Genomic DNA, 18,587 nt, shown 5'->3' on the forward strand with positions numbered 1-18,587 from the left:
AAGCGTGGAGACTGCTTGGGATTCTCTCTCTTCCTCTCTCTGCCCTTCCCCTCCCCTCTGTTGCTTATATGCACACTCTCGAAATAAATAAAACTATTTCAGTAAGGAATCCAGAAATTTAGGTGTCATAGATAATATAGCCTGATAATCGCACATGCTTCTAGGAGCATCCCTATCCCATCCTCCTACCCTACATATCTCTGACCCCAAAGCATCATGGGAACTCAAAAAGGATTCCCAGGAGGTTTTCCCTGATTCCAGGTGGGCTGGCCTCCATCCCTACTCTTCACTTACCACATCTTTTCTGCTTTTATGTCTTCCCCTCAGTTTTCTTCCACCAGGTGACATGTCCTTTCTTACGGTCCCTTCCCTTTTAGTTTTCTGCCGTTTACTGTCAGTCTGAGTGCACTGATCTGCAGACTCATTCTGCACATCTGATAGGTAAGTGGGTACTGGAGCTCAGACAGTAACGTGCTCAAGACCCCAGCGCCTAGGAAATGACAGACCGAGGTTCAGTTCCCAAACTGAACCGTGTGATTTCCAAAGCTTCAGCTCTTTCCATACAAATGAATTGGGAGACACACAGGATGTCTCCATTAGTTAACAAGCACAGCACAGCAAACGCTTAAGGTCTTAAGCTGTACAGAAAAAGGCCTAAGAGCTTTCAGACTGATTTTGTTTTCAAAACAGTTTTATTGAGTTAGTTCATATACTATAACATCCACCCTTTCATGGTGTGTAATTGAGTGACTTTGAGTAAATCCATAGACTTATGCACCTGTCACCTATCCAACGTTAGGCCATTTTCATCACCTCAGAAAGAAATCATCAGCATTTAAGACTGGTTTTAAAGCTAAGATCATTGGAGTAGAAGCTGAAGTCAGGCTCCCAGTCATCCTGTGCACTGTGTCCGGGTAGAAGCCAAGCTTCTGGACCAGTCCCCCAGGGGGCACCTGTATCCTTGACTGCGTCTTACAAGCCTTCAGAACAGTCAATCCTGAACCTGGTGGGTTTTTTTTTTTCTTTTTTAAACTCATGTCCAATTTTGATAAACTATCTTGACATTCTTCTGCCCATTTGTAATAAGAAAAACACAGGATTTAATCTTTTTCCAAACATATACTTTTTACGTTTCTGATTTTTCTAAAATATGTCTGCCACCCTATTCTTTTGATTGGAGAATCATCTGCATCTCCAGACTTCTAGGTCATCTTCATTGTTTGCTTGAACATATTAAATGAATCCATACAGTCATGATTTGAAATGACTCACGCATTAAGCAATTTCATGGGTAAACTTAAAGTGATCCCAGCTGGTGAGTACTACTAACAGGCAAGTGTTTTCCTTGGATCATCCTTCTCTTTTTCTTAATATTCAACTTTGGCCACTGCCTCCTTTCTGTTACCTTCTTTCTACTTCTTAAGTTAAGCTCAGTTACACCATATAGCAATTCATGCATTTGTTCTTTTCTTCCTACTATGTGCCATAAAAGGTTGGGGCTGGGGAAATAGGTTGTGGGATGGGGAGGAACATTAAGAAGGCAGCATTACCATGGTAAGAAGAAGAGCTCCACTTTTGCCCACCCTGGCCCCCAGCACCTTGCCTGAAGACATCTGGAAGGAGGCCAGGGAGTAGAGCCTCGCCTTGAGAACCGTGTGGGGGCCTGGCTCCAAGTGACCATCTTGGGAATAATTTTCTGGGAAAAAAACTAATGTTTTTCTTATAAGATGAAGCCTCTTCCTTCTTACATTTTGCTGACAACGTCTTAGTTTCCAGTAATATTACAGTGTTAGCATGGTATTTAAGTGTTGTTCTCAGGTTACTTTCTGTATATGTAATTTAGAAGATTATGTTCTGAAAGTGTTGGAGTAGGCAATACTTCCCTGTTTTCATATGTAAGTCAGTAAGCAACTAAGGGTCAGTGTATACATTTAGTTACATTTAGTTTACACATTGTCTTTTTGTATGAAACAAGAAACACTTTAGTTCTTAGTCTCTCTAATTTAGGATTTGGGGATTTTTTTTTTTTTTTTTTTGCCTTGAATTGAAAGCCATGATAGCACTAAAAGTGGATTCTGGTAGGCCTACCTATTCTTTCCCATTAGCATATTTCTCAGATTTTATTGTCCATATTTTCTTTGGAGCATTCCTCTTATTCATTGAACTCATTATTGGGGTTCACCCATTTATCCATCAATGTTTTACTAAGGACCTGTTATTTATAAGACTGTCCCTGCTGTTCCAGAGATGAAAAAAATACTACTAATCTTCAAGGAGTCATAGACTCACTAAACAGTGAAATTAAAAACAAAAAAGTGAAATGTGAAACTTTTTAGGTGCCATGATAATTATGTTTGGGAACAACAGATGAGGGTGCTTGTACTTCAGATGGGTGCAGGCATGGGGGCTTCAGGGAAGGTGTCCATCAGTAGGTGATTCTTGAGCTGATCCTGAAGCATAGGGATTTGACAGATGGAAAAAGATGCTTTGGGGGGCAAGGGTAAAGGCAGGAGGTGAACAGCATGGCGGTGTCTTCATGGTGCTGTATGATGTTGTCAGGATCAGAGTACCTGAAGGGTGGTGACTGGATGAGGTTGCAGAGGTCTCGGACCAGGTCGTGGACATCAGGAATCTGTCCGTGACAAGGAGAGCCACTGATGGTTAAGCAAAGGAGAGGGTGCTCAGTGGGTATCGACAGCACTGTTGGCAGGTGCCCAGAGGAGACCACCGAGGAGGCAGTTGAAGTATTGCTGGTGGGAGACAGTAAGAGCTGGGACCAAGGTACTTGTGGCATTTGTTAGATGAACCCCTAGCTTCCAACCTTGCCATCGAGCTTCATTGGTGTGATTCCGCTGTATGAGGTAAAAGAGAGGAAAACTGGCCCAGGTGGGGTGGTGGGTAAGGTGGACATGCCGACTTCAGTGTTATTAATCTGGATTCCTTGTCTCAGGAGCTGGGCGTACTCTCTTGCCTCTTGAGACTGTTCTTGATAGACACCCCACTGTTCTGCTTCTTTTTGTGTTTTTTCTTAATTATCCTTCAGTTGGCAAACAAATTATTGGTTAGCAAATTAAAAGCAAACCTGTATGAGTTAAGAACCAAACTGCTAAATTAAATGAAAAATGTTATTATTATTATTTTTTTAATGAGTGGGTTGTGTGCCATCGCAGTACAGGAGTAGATTGGAAAACCATCTTTAATTAAAAGAGGTAGCCTTTCTTATTAGCATAACTCTTGAGGAATCCTGCTAGCGATTGTAAAAGAACTACCTAAACAGAATTTTTGAGCAGGAGGGAAACTCAGCAGCTTGGGCCACCCCTCTTCGTTTATAATTAGGGAACATGGATGCCAGAGAGGATAAGTGATTTCTCCGTGTCACACACGTGTGGTGCAGGGACCTGTCAAGCTCCTCGGTTCAGTGTTTTCTCCACCATACCTTAAAGACTCCCCATAACCATCCCATCAAGAGGATGGAGCAGAGTGAGCAGAACTGTAATGTACAAGGCTGTGTAATCTCTGGTAGACCCAGAGTCACCTGGATTCTTGACTCGAATCTTACTTTAATCATTCATCACCCAGCAAGTATTTGCTGAGCCGCATGGAAGAGATGCTATCCCAATTATTATAAAGCTTAAAGATAAGTAAGAGACTACGGCCATGCCACCCTGAACGCGCCCGATCTCATCTGATCTCGTAAGATAAGTAAGAAGTGATTTTTCTCTTTAAGAAGCTGCAGGTTAGGTTTTCAGATAACTTGTTATAGGATTGGCAACTACTAATAAAATGCATGGCTTGTCTGACGTTGTTATGGATATGTAGTATACACACATGCATACAAACAGTACAAGAAGACAAAGCCATATGGAATACTGTTCACTTTTAATGTTTTTTTAACCTTACTGGATTTTTTGTTTGTTTGTTTGTTACCTTGTTCTCTCTGCACAGGGGCCAAGTAGTTTTCTTGCCTAGCCTTGGAAATGCTTATTTGCCTGTGAGGAAATACATTAAACCAAACCATTAGAAAAAGAATGTTGATTGCCTTTTTTTCCAGTGTATTCTCAGTGAACCTCAATTAGGGATAGTGATCTGCTGAAAGTTTTATTTAGGTGGGTTATTGACATAAGCATTTTCAAGAGGGCATTGGAAGAATGATTTTTAAAAGCTTTAATTTTGGGGCGCCTGGGTGGCTCAGTCGGTTAAGCATCCAACTTTGGCTCAGGTCATGATCTCGCAGTTTGTGAGTTTGAGCCTCACATTGGGCTCTTTGCTGACAGCTCAGAGCCTGAAGCCTGCTTTGGATTCTATGTTTCCCTCTCTCTGCCCCTCCCCTGCTCATGCTCTGTCTCTCTCTCTCACAAAAATAAAATAAACATTTAAAAAAGTTAAAAAAAATAAATAAAACCTTTACTTCCCTCTTCATTTATTTTGATATTCCTGTCTTGTAGTAGCCCCTTCAGTGTTTCTGGCAGTTTCTGTAGGTAACAATTTTGAAAAACTTACCCTTCATTTGGAGTAGTTGTTTAGTTAATAGATACATTAAGAAAACTTACTGCCATTCTAAAGTGAAGACTGCTTTTTTTTTCCCCTATAATTTTTATGTCTCTTTATGTTTTTTGTGTTAGCCTGGTCTGCTCAAATAAGAGTATTTAGTAAATTTTATACTGTTCTGAATTTAAGTCTAGGGTAGAAACTTGGTCATTTAGTGATAGAAAAACTTTTTTTTTTCCTTAAACAAGTTTATGAGCTTGCAATTGATAATGCTTTTTTGTTTGTTTGTTTGTTTTTTGTTTTTTAATTTTAAGCTCCATTCATTCCACAAATACTTAAATAGGTCTGGTGTGACTGTAGACCAGGTTTTGGAGATACTGCAGGATATTAGATACACAGGGTCCCTACATCCAAGAATCCTGACTGTTGAAGCTTTGCTAATATCTATCTAGTGAGGGTATATAAACACAGGAACTCCAGAGTAAAGCTTAGGAGACACAGAATGCCAGACATCCCATTAGAAAACCAGAAAATCTGGTTCTGGCCCACATGGGAGGCATCCTTGCGAACTCTTGTAAAGTGCTTTGAGATCATCAGCTGATGAAAGCCTCCATAGTTTAATGTGTGAGGGAGATCGTCAAGGATTGCCACATAACTTTGAGACAACAGATAAAACATGGCAAGGGGGATTGCTGAAATGTTGCAGGAATTGGATTTACATTTCTTAAAGCTGACCCAACAGACCGAGAAAGGCAAGCAAATTACCAGGGAAATCCAATTATGTTTTGAAATATGGGTTGGGAGGATAGAAGAAATGACCTGTTCTTCCTTTCTTCCCTCTACCTGTTATTCATCCCTGTGTACACAAGGTATTTTGATTCCTCACCTAGAACCTTTTTGAAATTTAGAGATAGCTGGAATAGATCTACTTGGGGTTTGGGCTAGTGCGGTGTCTTGAAATTCAGATCTCATCCGAAAACTGTCATGACGCTACGGATCAACCACAGACTCATTAGCTGGGTGGGGACGAGGAGGACTTGAAAAAATTAACACCTACGGTATAAATGGGAGATAGAAAAATAACGGGGAAAACGCAGCGGATCCGTTGGATGTCTTTATTAAGCTACCAACACTACGAAGCCTACCGAAAAGCTTGCTGTGCAGTCAGTAACGTCAGCTGAGCAGAAATCCTCTTTCCTTCCCCAGCTGGTTAACCAGACACCATTGGGCCTTGCCTAGGGAAAGAAATAATAAGAGGAAAGGACAGGGCGGGAATGGAGAAGGGAAGAGAGAAGGAGCGAGGTACGTGGGCTACCTAGGAGTGAGGTGTGTGTGTTTGTCTGTCTTTTGTTGAATCTTCTCCTCCCTAAAGTCACACCTCCTCTCTAGTGAGGAGTTGACTAAGGGGTATTCTATTTTAGTCTGCAGCCTTCCCATATGGTGTCTGGATTTCTTCTAAGCTGCCACCAGTGGGGGAATGAGGATGGGGTATTAGTCTTTCATTCTGTCTCCTTTCAGGCTTTCCTGCAGAGACCTTTATAGTATTTATTTAAAAATTGCTATTTTCGTGAGTCCAAATGGTCAAATGTCAGCATTTTCAAGTGATTCAGTGTAATAAGTCAACCCTTTTGATTCTCAGTCTTTATCACGGTCTCCTCTTCTTATACCTGATCCTTAAATACTGTATTTATAATAATAGTTACCATTTATTAGCACCCACCACGTGCTGTGGGCTTCACATGTGGTAACTCTGCAAGGAAGTCATGATGTTCATTTTGCTAGCGAGAGACGGAGTCTCCGACAGTTGGCCGATTGGCCCAAGATCACATGTCTAGTGATTGGCAGGGCGGGGACTCAATGCAGGGCTCTTTGATTCAAGCCTGGAACCCTTTTGGTGCCACTATAGCCAACTGCCTTTGTTGCCTTGAGTTTTAACCTTGGTCCTTATGCTTTGTATTTCTGGTGCAAATAAATGAATCTTTGGCTGGACTGATGGATGAAGGGGATTTTGGTGGGTCAACCAGCCACTTCAGATGAGGGTGTTTGAGATTTTAAACTATAAGCAGGTTATTTTCAGAAATAGTGTGGTGTTTAATTACACTTACTCCTGTCATAATTCATAGTGATTGCCTCTCTTGTCGGCCAAATTGTAACTTAAATTCTGGAGGAGAAAGGTCCTCTGTATTTGGGCCTTAAATCTATCACTGGGGCCATAGCCTTAGGAAGTATCATGTTCATCTTAACCTACAGTTAGGTGCCCTTCCCTCTAGGCTTTGAGACAGACCTTAATCTTTTCCTTAAAACATCCCAGAGACTTTGCTTCTCCTCATCCTTCCTCATTTCCTCAACTCTTTTTTTTTTTTCTATCCCTTAAGAGCCCAGTGAGTGTGATTGCTACTCAATCTTGACACCCCTAAAGAGAATAGTATATTTCCACAGCAGAATTCCTTCCGGGGGTTTCTTGGGAAATTTCTGTCTTTTCAAATCCCCAGAGCAATCAGTTAAATCAGGTGAATGGGAAAAAGTGTGTTGCAATTCTCCTGTGAGAATTGAACAATTAGCATAGAGACAGTGGTAGACCTAAGGAATCCGCTGATGTCAAGTTGAACGTTAACGTGTGGAGCAAAGGAGAAGATTGACATTTCCCAGAGCCAGGACAGGACAGAGAAAAGAATTGGTCGTGATTGCTTGTAGCTGTTGCTACGTTATAAATATGCGTTTGTGGCCCTGTCTGCTGCTACTGGTGAGTCATCCTTGCAAATAAAATAAGTTTATATACATAGCATATTGTATACAAATCCTGTGAGTGGTATTCCAAGAAATATGCTTCTGAGGCAGAATACATCTTTGAAATGGCAATTTCAACATGGGATTGTGTGCAGTGCTGTTAACCTTCCTCAGAGATCCAAATGCAGATTGTTTCAGAGGTCAACAAACTTTTTCCTTTAAAGGGCCAGATAGTAAATATTTTAGGCTTTGCAAGGCATATGGACTCTGTCAGAACTATCAGCTCTGCTGTTTTAGTGTGAAAGCAGCCGTAGACTATACGTAAAATGAACAAGTGGGGCTGTGTTCCAATGAAACATTTATTTACCAAAACAGACTGCAGGCTGGATTTGGCCAGCTATTGGAATACTACCCAATAATGTTCACTGGCATTTTCTAGCATTTGAATATTTGTTATAGGCTACAATTCTTTGTAAATACCACTATTTCTTACTTATATAACATTTAACAAATAAATCCAAAATAATGAGTAAAGAGCATGAGGAAGTATTTTAAGAATAACTGTAATTTGGGGAATTCTGGAGAAATTCCTGGAAATTCCCATTTCTCATCCCTAAATCCTGATGATTAGCACGTGTTGAGATTTGGATCCCCCCAGAGCAGGGGATCTGCTGTATCTCCATGTGCCTCTCTGCTTCCTGGTTCAGTCAGCTTTTATCTTTTCTCAGCTTTGTATGGCTTTCCTTGTCCCCCCCCCCCCACTCCCATTTCTGCTCCATGGTGTCCCCTGAGTTTATCAGTTGTCTAGGGCATGTGACCTAGATTTGTTCCACTGGGGAAGTGGTGATCTTGGGAACCAGCTGATATCCCCAGTGCCTTTCTCCAGCATTACTAAGCAGTCATACCTGTCTTTTTCATGTATTCAAGTGTCTGGATTAGATCATTCTTCAAGGATACTCCACATTCATATGCTTGGTGGAAGTGATGTTATTTTAGAGCCAGAACAAGAGGACATTTGTAGTGCGATTTGTAGATGATTTGTGTTATTGTTTGGGATGGGTGTGCCTTCTGCTTTTCCTACCACAGTGGTTTAGCACTTCTATTATTCTAAGGAGTAGAAAACGGGAAAGGGAACTAAGAATATTTACTATGAGTATTCAGTTCAATTCTCATAAACAGTCACGATGCAGTTTTACTTAGTGGCAGTTAACATAGATTTTGGAGTCTGCAAAGCTTGAATTCATTCTTGGTTTTGCCACTTATTAAAAATTGTGATCTTGGGCAGTTTTACTTAACCTCTCTAACATTGTTTTCTTATCTTTCAAAGGGGAATAATAATACCTTCCTCCATTTTTGTGTTTTAGGATTAAATCAGATAATGCAAGTGTGTGGTTAGCACAATTTTAGAAGTAAGGGCTCACTAAATGATGGCTGGCATATATAAGTAACTTTTAAAGGTGGAAGGTATTTAACCTGTGTCATGGGAAGGGAACCTGAGACTCACAGAAGTTAAATGATTTGGGCAAGATCACATTAAGTAGGTTGGAAAACTGGGTTTGGCTTTTCCCTAAGTTCATGTTCTTGCAACCATATGGTGCTTTTTAAAGTAATTTCAGTTCCCAGTGATTTTACAGCAAGATCCATCATGGTTTATTTGGGTTATGGGGCTGGGTGGATAAACAGCGAAGGTATGGGTTGATGTCTTTCTTTTTTAATTGCGTATAATTGGCATATAACAGTATCTTAGTTTCAGGTATACAACACAGTGATTCAGTATTTATGTAGATTGCAAAGTGATCATTACAATAAGTATACTTAACACCCATCACTGTACAAGGAGTGATGTCTTGAAAGGGGAAAACTTTGCAGTATTTGGAAGCTACAATTTCTGGAGGCCAAGGATACAGTTATAATGAAATAGTTGAGAAAATTTGTCCTGAATTTTTTTTTTTTCTTCCTGTTGCTTAGCTGCTAGGTTGACTGCCAAGAACTTGTTTGATTTTAAGTGCCTTTTATGCTTGCCTGTTACTCAGGTCCCATCCTATTACAATAACTTTTAAGAAACTCTGCATGTTCTTTTAAATTGGATTAAAGAAAAATGTGCTGCTATGTTAAGCCCACACTTGGAGTAAGGACTTTTTTAAAAATCTCTTTTTCCCCTTTCTGCACCCTCACCCTCCACCACTTCACAGGAATGTGCCTCTCACTTTTATAAAGGGTCAGATTTTCATATGGCATGATTAGCGACCAATAATTAAAGCTCAACAGCCAAACAAATGAGTTGGCTAAGATTTTAGATAAAAAGCTCAGCTCAATGGAAATTTTGGGACAAGTTGCTGAAGTTTGCTACATAGATACTTATTTTATAGCACTGATTTTAATTGGTGCACATGTCTGTCTGTCTGTCTCTCTCGGTTTGTTTTTATTTTTTTAATCACTCTTGGGGTTTTGAACATAACTGCTTTCTACTACCTTTCAGGCTCTGCCAAGCTTGCTTACTGGCATGAAGTGTATTTGTGGAGAGATGGGTCTTGAGGAGAACATTTGAAGGGCTAAGTTTCTGGAATTTGCTCTCCACTTAGTTCCCTTTTTACCAACCTGTTCCTCCTCGTAGTACCCACTGTTTTGACTTCAATCTGTGGATTATTTGAGAGCCTGATGAATTCTAAAGGAAATATTAAATATGTTTAATTTGAAGACTTTTTATCTGGTATTTAAGTTTTATCTGGTAACTCCAGAGCACCAACTATATGTGAGGTATTGGGAAGAACCAATATAGCAGAAGGATAATATGTGAATCTTTTCTAGTTTTAAATTGGTTTTGAGACAAACCTGTTCAAGGCAGGAGATCAAGTGCCAGGTTGAGTCACCTAGAATATAAATACCGGAGGAATCAGAATGGGGAGATCTGGAAGAAAGAAGGATCCTTAGAGAAGGCTGAACAGAACCTGAGCATGGTCTTGAAGGACTTCCATGCGGTGAAGGTAATAGGGAGGGCTGGGAAGTTGGAAGGGAAATAGAAGCACCTTGGTAATTAAACAGTCAATCTCTGACAGGTTTTCTGACAATTCTTGTTTCGAAAGAATCAGAAAAATATGCACTCATGTTTCCTTATTTTCTTGTTGTCTAAAGCTCCTTCCCAAACAGAACCTGTAACTTAAAGATGTGGTTAGCTCGAGGCAGGGCAGCCTACCAGTGGGCCGCTTCTAAAACACAGTTTTTTTGCCAAAGGGGAAGGCAACGTCAATGGGAGACCCTGACCCCAGCAGCTTGGAAAATACCAGGATTTTAACAGTTTGTTCTGAAACTCAAGGTTATGGATGCTGCTTAGCTAATGAGTCTGTTTTTAAGGACGTCCACGCTAGAAATGGATTTTTATTCTTTGAGACTTCACTAAATGCTGAAAACGTGAAACTCCTGGTCAACTTTCCCGTGGGGAGATATTATTGTCCTTTTAGTGTGCCTTTTACATACCTAGGCTGTCTTTTCAAATTGATTGTGAGCCTTCATTTAAACTGCAGCAAGGAAAGAGTTGATATTAATTATAAAGCATTTCCCTTGAATTTCAAGGTTGATGTGATTTTCCTTCCAAATAATTATTTAGGAATGTTGTATTTTGGGTTTGTTTTCTGCTTAGATTTATTTACATGAACGTTTTCTTGGCAAAATGTTCCTTGAGGTTAAAAAAAAAAGTGCTGTTTTTTTGAAAGGAGTAAGTTCTTCAATGTTTTGTGTGACTTATTTGGATGGAAAAGTTTAGTTCTAATAAAAATTTCCTCTTCCTTTGGCAAATGTTGATGTTTTTAAAGTCTTCCCAAAGGAAAGGGGAGCTTGGGTGGCTTTTTGTTTTTTTGTGAGTTATCTAGAGCCTCTTCCCTTCCGCTTGCTGCTCTTTCCCCACCATTGTTTTATGAGCCTTTGAACTAGTTCTGCCTAGGACTGAGAATGGGTTGGAAGCAGACCTAAATCAGATTGTTTCTGGGTGGTATACACAAGAAACTGGTTACTCTGGTGCAGTGGGGTCTGGAGAGAGGCTTTCATTCTATACCTGTGTACTGTTTGAATGTTTTTGTTTTTAACCAAGTACATACAATAATTACTATGTACAAAGCCATTGTTGTTTGCTCTTTTTGTAAAGGGCTGGAGTCCATGGTATATAGCTTTAAAGGAACTTGATTTTTGATATTTACCAACATATATTGCATGTTATTGTTTTTTAGCCCCTGAAATTTACAATTTGCTTCAATTGTAAACTGGCCTTAGTTTTGTGGTCCCAACTGAAAGGCTTGTCAGGAGTGCACTTTTGAGCCAGCACCTTCACAACTGCGGAATTCTCTTCTCTTAGCCGGTGTTCTTTCTTCTTCCCCTCTGCAGCCCTGAGCCGCGTGTGAGCATCGCATTTTCCGGAGCAGAACTCCTGGAAAGCTTACTACTCCAGGAGCGCCTCTCCCACTCTGCTGGTCTCCAGTGAACAGGCGAACGAGAGAGGGGAGCTCTGAACCAGAGCGCCCTGCCCGAGGGACCGTGGCAAGACATGACGGGGCGCTAGCTCTAAGGTAGCTGAGTCAGCTTACCCAGGAGCTCTCCGGAGCAGCGTTGCCAGAGCCAGCCCTAGAGCCATTTCAACACATCACCTCTTTTAATGCTCTTTGGCAGAGATCAAATCTACACGGTAAATTCTTAGCCACAGTGATTATTTTGTTGGTTTATATGAACCCAGTATAACAAGGTTAGGACTCTAATAGGTCAGAGTTCTTGCATTGCCTTGGAGGTGGGCTTCTCTCTGTCTTTGGCGGAGCTGCTCAGTAATTCTTTAACTTTGGCCAGTTTATTCAAGGACTATCAATATTTCCCTACATATAAAATACTTCTGTCATCCCTTCCCACTTACAGGGCCACTTCTCTCTTTTCTCTTTCAGACAGACTATGTTTCAGAGCAGTTTTAGAATGACAGGAAGATTGAGCAGACAGTACAGAGACTTCTCCTGTACCCCCTGTGCCCACATACAACTTCTCCCCCTGCACAGTACTCGCTTTAGTCACCCATTTGCTTTCCATGGTTTGTTACCGGCAGTCAGCCGTGGTCAGCAGGTGAAGCAGATGCTCCTCCTTCTGATACGTGGTCAGCAGGTCAGTAGTAGCCTCATGCTAGGTCACAGTGCCTGTGTCACTCACCTCACTTCATCCTGTCATGGAGCCATTTTATTATCTCACATCAACACAAGAGGGATGAGTTATAGTACGTAGAAGATATTTTGAGAGAGAGAAAATACTCACTTTTATTATAGTACCATATATTATAATTGTTTTATTTCACTATTTGTTATTGTTGTTCTCCTCCTGGGCCTAACTTACACATTACACTCTATCACAGATATGTGTAGAAGAAAAACACATGGTATATATAGGTTTTGGTACTCCCCACAGTTTCAGGCATCCAGTGGAGGTCTTGGAACATACCCGTCATGGATAAGGTGGGGGGACTACTGTACAGTATAGTGGTGCATTAATTACAATTATTGGGCCTGCACTGACATATCATTATCATCTAATGCCCGTAGTTTACATTAGGGTCACTCTTGGAGTTGTTTGTTCTCTGTGTTGGGGACAAATGTATAATGACCTATATCCACCGTTTACAGTATCAAACAAAAAAATTTCACTGCCCTAGAAATCCTCTGTGCTCTACTATTAATTCTTCTCTCCTCCAATCACTCCCTGGAAACTACTGATCTTTGATAGTTTTCCCGTTTCCAGAACTACATTTTCATAATATGCTTCCTATGGAGTATTTTGAAATCAATGTAAAGAAGTCTTGCTATCATTGTCTTAAGCTATGGGGGGTTTTACAAATATTTTTATTTTATTTTATTTTGAAGATTTTATTTTGAGTAATGTCTACACCCAATGTGGGGCTTGAACTCACAACCCTGAGACCCAGAGTCTCATGCTCAGGGTGCCTGGGTGGCTCAGTTTGTTAAGCCTCTGATTCTTGGTTTCAGCTCAGTTCGTGATGTCGTGGTTTGTGAGATTGAGCCCTGCTTGGGATGCTCTCTCTCCCTCTCTTTCTGCTCTTCCCCTGCTCACATTCTCTCTCTTTCTCAAAATAAATAAACATTAAAAACAAAAAAATAGAATGGCATACTCTACTGACAGATCCAGCTGTGTACCCCACAAATACCTACTTTAGAACAGAGTCTGTAAGATGTTTCTGAGAGGGGAGGCCTGAAGTGCTAAATATTGGTGGATGTGTCTCTTTGAGATAAATGTTCAGATTGCTCGGATATGTTTGGAAACTGGCACGTCGACACAGAAACACATAATTCAGGATTAAGGATTGTAAGGGCTGGTCGCTGCAGCCTCCCTGATTCTACACTTTTGGAAGGTCCCCAGTACCTGTCTGATGTTTTCTTTTTAAAGAAGAGTCTAACTTAACTATTTTTAAAAACGTTATTCTTTAGATAAATAGTTTATTTTTGCTTATTTAATTGCAAGTGGTACAAAATAGTATAAAATACAGACATACAGATAAGATTCCCTCCCTGCCTTTGCACTTTTACCCATAGCTAGTAATTTCAAACACCTACTTTTTCATACACAAATCTTATGGTACTACAAACAATATGCATATTCATGATGTTGAAACCTTGATGAACGAGACTACACGTTTTGTTTTACAAGTTGCTTTTTCCTTCCACTTGGTAAGTTGTGGACATCTTCCTTTTCAAGAAGAATTTTACTTTTAAGCAGAGTGTCAGTCTGAATAATGACCACTTGGTGTTCCTTATAAGGCTGTAATGTAATAATGGGTCCTCAAGTGAGGGGTTAGCCTGTAATTTAAAGGAGGAGGCGTGGGGAGACCTTTTGCATTACGGAGAAAACAAAAGCCACGGCTGTTAACATTGAACTTTTAGTCTTAATGATGTGAATTCTTATTTTCTAAGGCAGATAATGCATAGCTTTGGGCTGTTGCCGAGGTGACGGTTATGTCCTTTTTTTCATCTTATGGGTGTCTGCAAGGAACTTCTTTGGCACTAGGCTATGTTAATATATTAGTGGAATTGTTGGTTCTGGCTACCATCCTGGAAGCATTTTGAAATATTTTCATGCCCATTTAAGGTGGCATGAAGTTGAATTAATTTTAAGAGGAAGTAATGAATAACAGGGATGGAATTTAGAGGCTGACTTTATTTTGCATATATATTTATTTGAAGGAGGAGGAGATGATGATGTTTGTTAATTGCTAACCCTGTGATTCTTAATTATGAAACAGGGTTAAAATTGTTCAGCCCACTAGTTTTCGAAGTGTGTTTGACAGTAAGAATTGCCAGAGAAGTGTTCAGATTTCTAGGGGTTAGGGATAAATATTTGTAATGTTTTCACTTTATAAAATATTTATATTTAGAAGGTGATACAATCAATGTTTATAAGATCAAAAAGGTACAAAAGAGAGAAAAATGAGTCTCACTCCTCTCTATCTCCCAAGTGACCAGTTATTCTTCCTAGAGGCAACCATTGCTACCAAATTTTTGTGTATTCTTTCAGAGATTTCAGGGCGTATAATACAACACATGCCTATAGATTATTGCAATTTTTTTTGTTTTTTTTTAAACTCAGCTGGCAACAATATATACTATTTTGTACCTTTTTTAGCTGAGATAATATTTCTTGGAAGATCTTCCATATTAATATGCATTCTTTCTTTTTTTAAATTTTTAAATGTTTATTTTTTGAGAGAGAGAAGGCATGCATGAGTGGGGGTGGGGCAGAAAGAGAGGGGGATGGAAAATCTGAGATGGGGTCTGCACTGTCAGCACAGAGCCCAACACGGGGCTCAAACTCACAAACTGCAAGATCATGACCTGAGCAGAAGTCTGATGCTTAACTGACTGAATCACCCAAGCACCCCAATACGGCATTCTTTTATAATGGATGCCTAGTATTCCACTGTGGACATTTGCTGTAATTTATTTAACCAGTGCTATCTATATTGATGGTCATCTAGATCACTTCTAGTTTATTTTTTATTATTATTGTGAACAAGGCTCTGGAATAACTATGTACATATAGCATTTCAACAGGGTCACAAGCATATCTATAGGACTTATTTCTTATAGTAGAATGGCTGTGTCCAAGGGTACACACATTTTAAATTTGGTATAAATTTATTGCCAAGTTTCTCTGCTCATTGAGTTTGTGGAGTGTTAGAGTTCAGTGGATGAGAACACTGCTTCCTCCTACCCTTGCTGATCACAGTATGATTGTCAGAGGTGTTTTTCTTTGTCAAATAGGTGAAAAATGACAGTTTACTATAGCTTTAATTTGCATTTTTGTTTTCATTGACTTTGAGCATCTATTCATAATTTTAAACACTTACCAATTGTGTTCCCTATATGTTTGTGTCCTTTGTGTATTTTGCTATTGGGTTATTGATTTTTTTTTATTATCAGTTCATAGGTGCTGCTGTGCATTAACAAAATTAAATGTGATAAGTGATATTTATGTTTTGTCATTTGTACAAAAATTATTTTGCTGTACAGAGTATTTAAAATTTTGTATATTTAAATATACCAATTTACTCATTCAGCAAATACATATTGAATGTGTCTGATGTATTAGGCACTTGTTCTGGGCAGCAGTATGTGTAATAGTGAAGACAACAGAGCCCAGTTCTTGTTCCATGGAGTGGAAGAGACAGTCAGTAAAAGATGTTCAGAAACATTTGTAGAGCTAAGTAGGTAATCAGGTTTTCTGTGGCTTTGGGAATTTGTATCACAGTAAAAAGACCATTTCCATTTCTAATCTAAAAATCTGTCTCACGGTCCCTTGTATGCCACGTGGCTCAGTGTTTAGGTTTAAATCTTTGATACAGCTGGAACGTTAGATAGGAATCCAACTTAATTTTTGTCTGTTATTTAGGATAAGGCTCAGGCGCTGGAACCAAGGGATATGCTATGGTTCAAAGAACATAGAGGTTGATTTTTTCCTCATTTAACAGTCCCCATGTGAGCAAACCAGGTTCGCAGACCAGCCCATCTCCACTGGTCATTGAGACTTATGTTCCTTCTGTCCAGCACTTATCTGCATGGTCTTAGATGGGCTGCTTCTGTATCTGGGTTCCCTCCAGGCAAAGGATGAAGAAGAAGGTCCAGGGCAAGCGATCACAAGTTGCACATATACCACTAATACTTCCATTGGTGGGAACCTCGTCTTGGGGCATGTCAGGCTGCAGGGGAGAGTGGGGAATGTGGTCTCTGTGGGCCAGCACATGCCCAAGAAGCAGCTAAGAAGGAATTTTAGTGAGAAACTAGCAGTCTCTGTCTAACTGGCTAGTTGTTCCAATTTTACTGAAAAGTTTCAACTTTTCTTCCTTGATTTCTTTTGTGTTATATCTTCTCCTGTACATTTTGGTCTATTTTGGGGGTATCCACTTAGTTTCACTGACCTGTCTGCCCCGGCATGTACCAGGATCACAGCTTTTTAACTCTTGGAGCCTCTGTGTGCTTTTCCTTGTGATCGAGGTAGTTCCATTTTGCAGAATATTCATATTTTCTTCATTCCCTTTTGTAGAATTTTAAAGTTCCATTTTATAGAATATTCATGTCTGTTTTCATGTGTGAGGTTTTAAAAAGTATATGAACTTGGGATGCCTGGGTGGCTCAGTTGGTTAAGCATCTGACTTTTTTTTTTTTTTTTTAACATTTATTTATTATTTGAGAGACAGAGAGACAGAGCATGAGCAGGGAAGGGGCAGAGAGAGGGAGATAGAGAATTCGAAGCAGGCTCCAGGCTCTGATCTGTCAGCACAAAGCCCAACATGAGGCTCGAACTCAGAAACTGTGAGATCATGACCTGAGCTGAAGTCAGATGCTTAACCAACTGAGCCACCAGGGTGCCCAGTGACTGACTCTTAATTGTGGCTCAGGTCATGATCTCCCTGTTGTGTGATTGAGCCCCACATCAGATTCCATGCTGAGTGTGGAGTCTGCTTGGGATTCTCTCTGTCCCTCTCTCTCTGCCCCTGCTCTGCTTATTCTTTCTCTTTCTCAAAATAAAAAATTAAATTAAAAATATATGAACTTTAAAATACCATGTCTAGTCACCACTTTTTCCATTCTAAGAAGAACACCTGCTGATATTATTATTGGGATTGTGTTATATGTATATATACAAGGGCTCACATCTTTATGATGTTAAGTTTTGTTGTCTGATGGATAGTTTTATACTGTGTTTGGCAAACATTGTTCTGGACTCTACAATCTTCCTATATCCTTGACCCATGAAACTTATATAATTGAAGGAGGAAAGAGGAAAGACCAACTTAATAAGATGTTGTATTAATTTTGATGCTTGATTTCTGATTATGACTAGGTAACTCATGCCTATTTCTCTATTAACAATAAGCTTGGAACTTGAAAAAACACTTTTCCTGTTTGAATATAAAAAGTTGTTGATATTTCAGAAGTTTATTACAAAACCTTGACACAAACCTGGGGAGATTTTTTTTGTATATAGGTGATACACAGTGCTGTTACTTCCTCAGAGAGAGAGGGAGTGAGAGTGTGCATGTGTGTGTTAGCATTAGTGTGCACCTTTTTTTTTAACAGCACACATTCTGCTTTGGCCTTCTTTTTATAAAATAAAACATAGATAGCTACATAAAGCATACATAGTTTAGGTGATTATTATAAGGGGAATATTTTTTGTGATCACCACACAGATCAAGAGATGGAGTATTAGCAGTTCCCCTCGAGCCCCTGGATGGCCCAGGCCAGATATAGCCCCTCTCTCTCTCCAGAAGTCACTGCTTTCTTGACTTCTGTAATAATTGCTCTGTTGCCTTTCTTTACAGTTTTATCACCCGTGCGTGCATACCTAGCCTCTCTATACTTTAGTCTTGTACGTCGTTCTATGTCTTTTAAGTCTTTCAAATTTCAGGTTTCCCCCAGTAACCCTTTCCTTTCCTACTTACCTTATAGTTTGTCTGTTTGAGAACCCATCCATTTGACCTTTAATTTCCTACTGGCTGGATTTGGTCATGGTAACCTCATGGTTCAATTCCACTTCTTCTTTTTCTTTTAGTGGGAAGTGGTGTGTTAACACCACTCTCTGGGCACCGGGCATACTTACTGCTGCTGGGTAGGTAGGTCGTTGTTTCTAGGCCTCTTAGTGGACAAAGGATAACTATATATAAAACACTTCATAAGATCATACTGATGCTTCCAATTCAAATTGAGTTTATATGGTTCTTACTTAACCTTTTCTGTATTACATTTATATTTCCTTTATTTCACACAGTGATTTCTGGTTCTCCAAAACAGCAGGAGATGCTGGAATTCGAATATACCACAGTAACTCATTGCTTTCTGCCA

At 39.8% G+C, this 18,587-nt stretch overlaps 1 protein-coding gene across 2 annotated transcripts in view; it reads left to right on the top strand.

Moving 5' to 3' along the window:
- The window catches only part of ACVR1 (activin A receptor type 1), a 143,459-nt gene that overhangs the window by 39,412 nt on the left and 85,460 nt on the right, over positions 1 to 18,587 (top strand). Inside the window, exon 2 of one of the 2 annotated variants that reach the window (XM_029934543.1) lies at positions 11,590 to 11,887. The gene's annotated coding sequence lies outside the window, so the exon portion shown is untranslated. The remainder of the gene's footprint in view (positions 1 to 11,589; positions 11,888 to 18,587) is intronic. The other variant, XM_029934544.1, reaches the window with a different exon arrangement.

Source organism: Suricata suricatta, chromosome 3 (genome assembly GCF_006229205.1).
Source record: "Suricata suricatta isolate VVHF042 chromosome 3, meerkat_22Aug2017_6uvM2_HiC, whole genome shotgun sequence".
Taxonomy (NCBI): Eukaryota; Metazoa; Chordata; class Mammalia; order Carnivora; family Herpestidae; genus Suricata; species Suricata suricatta.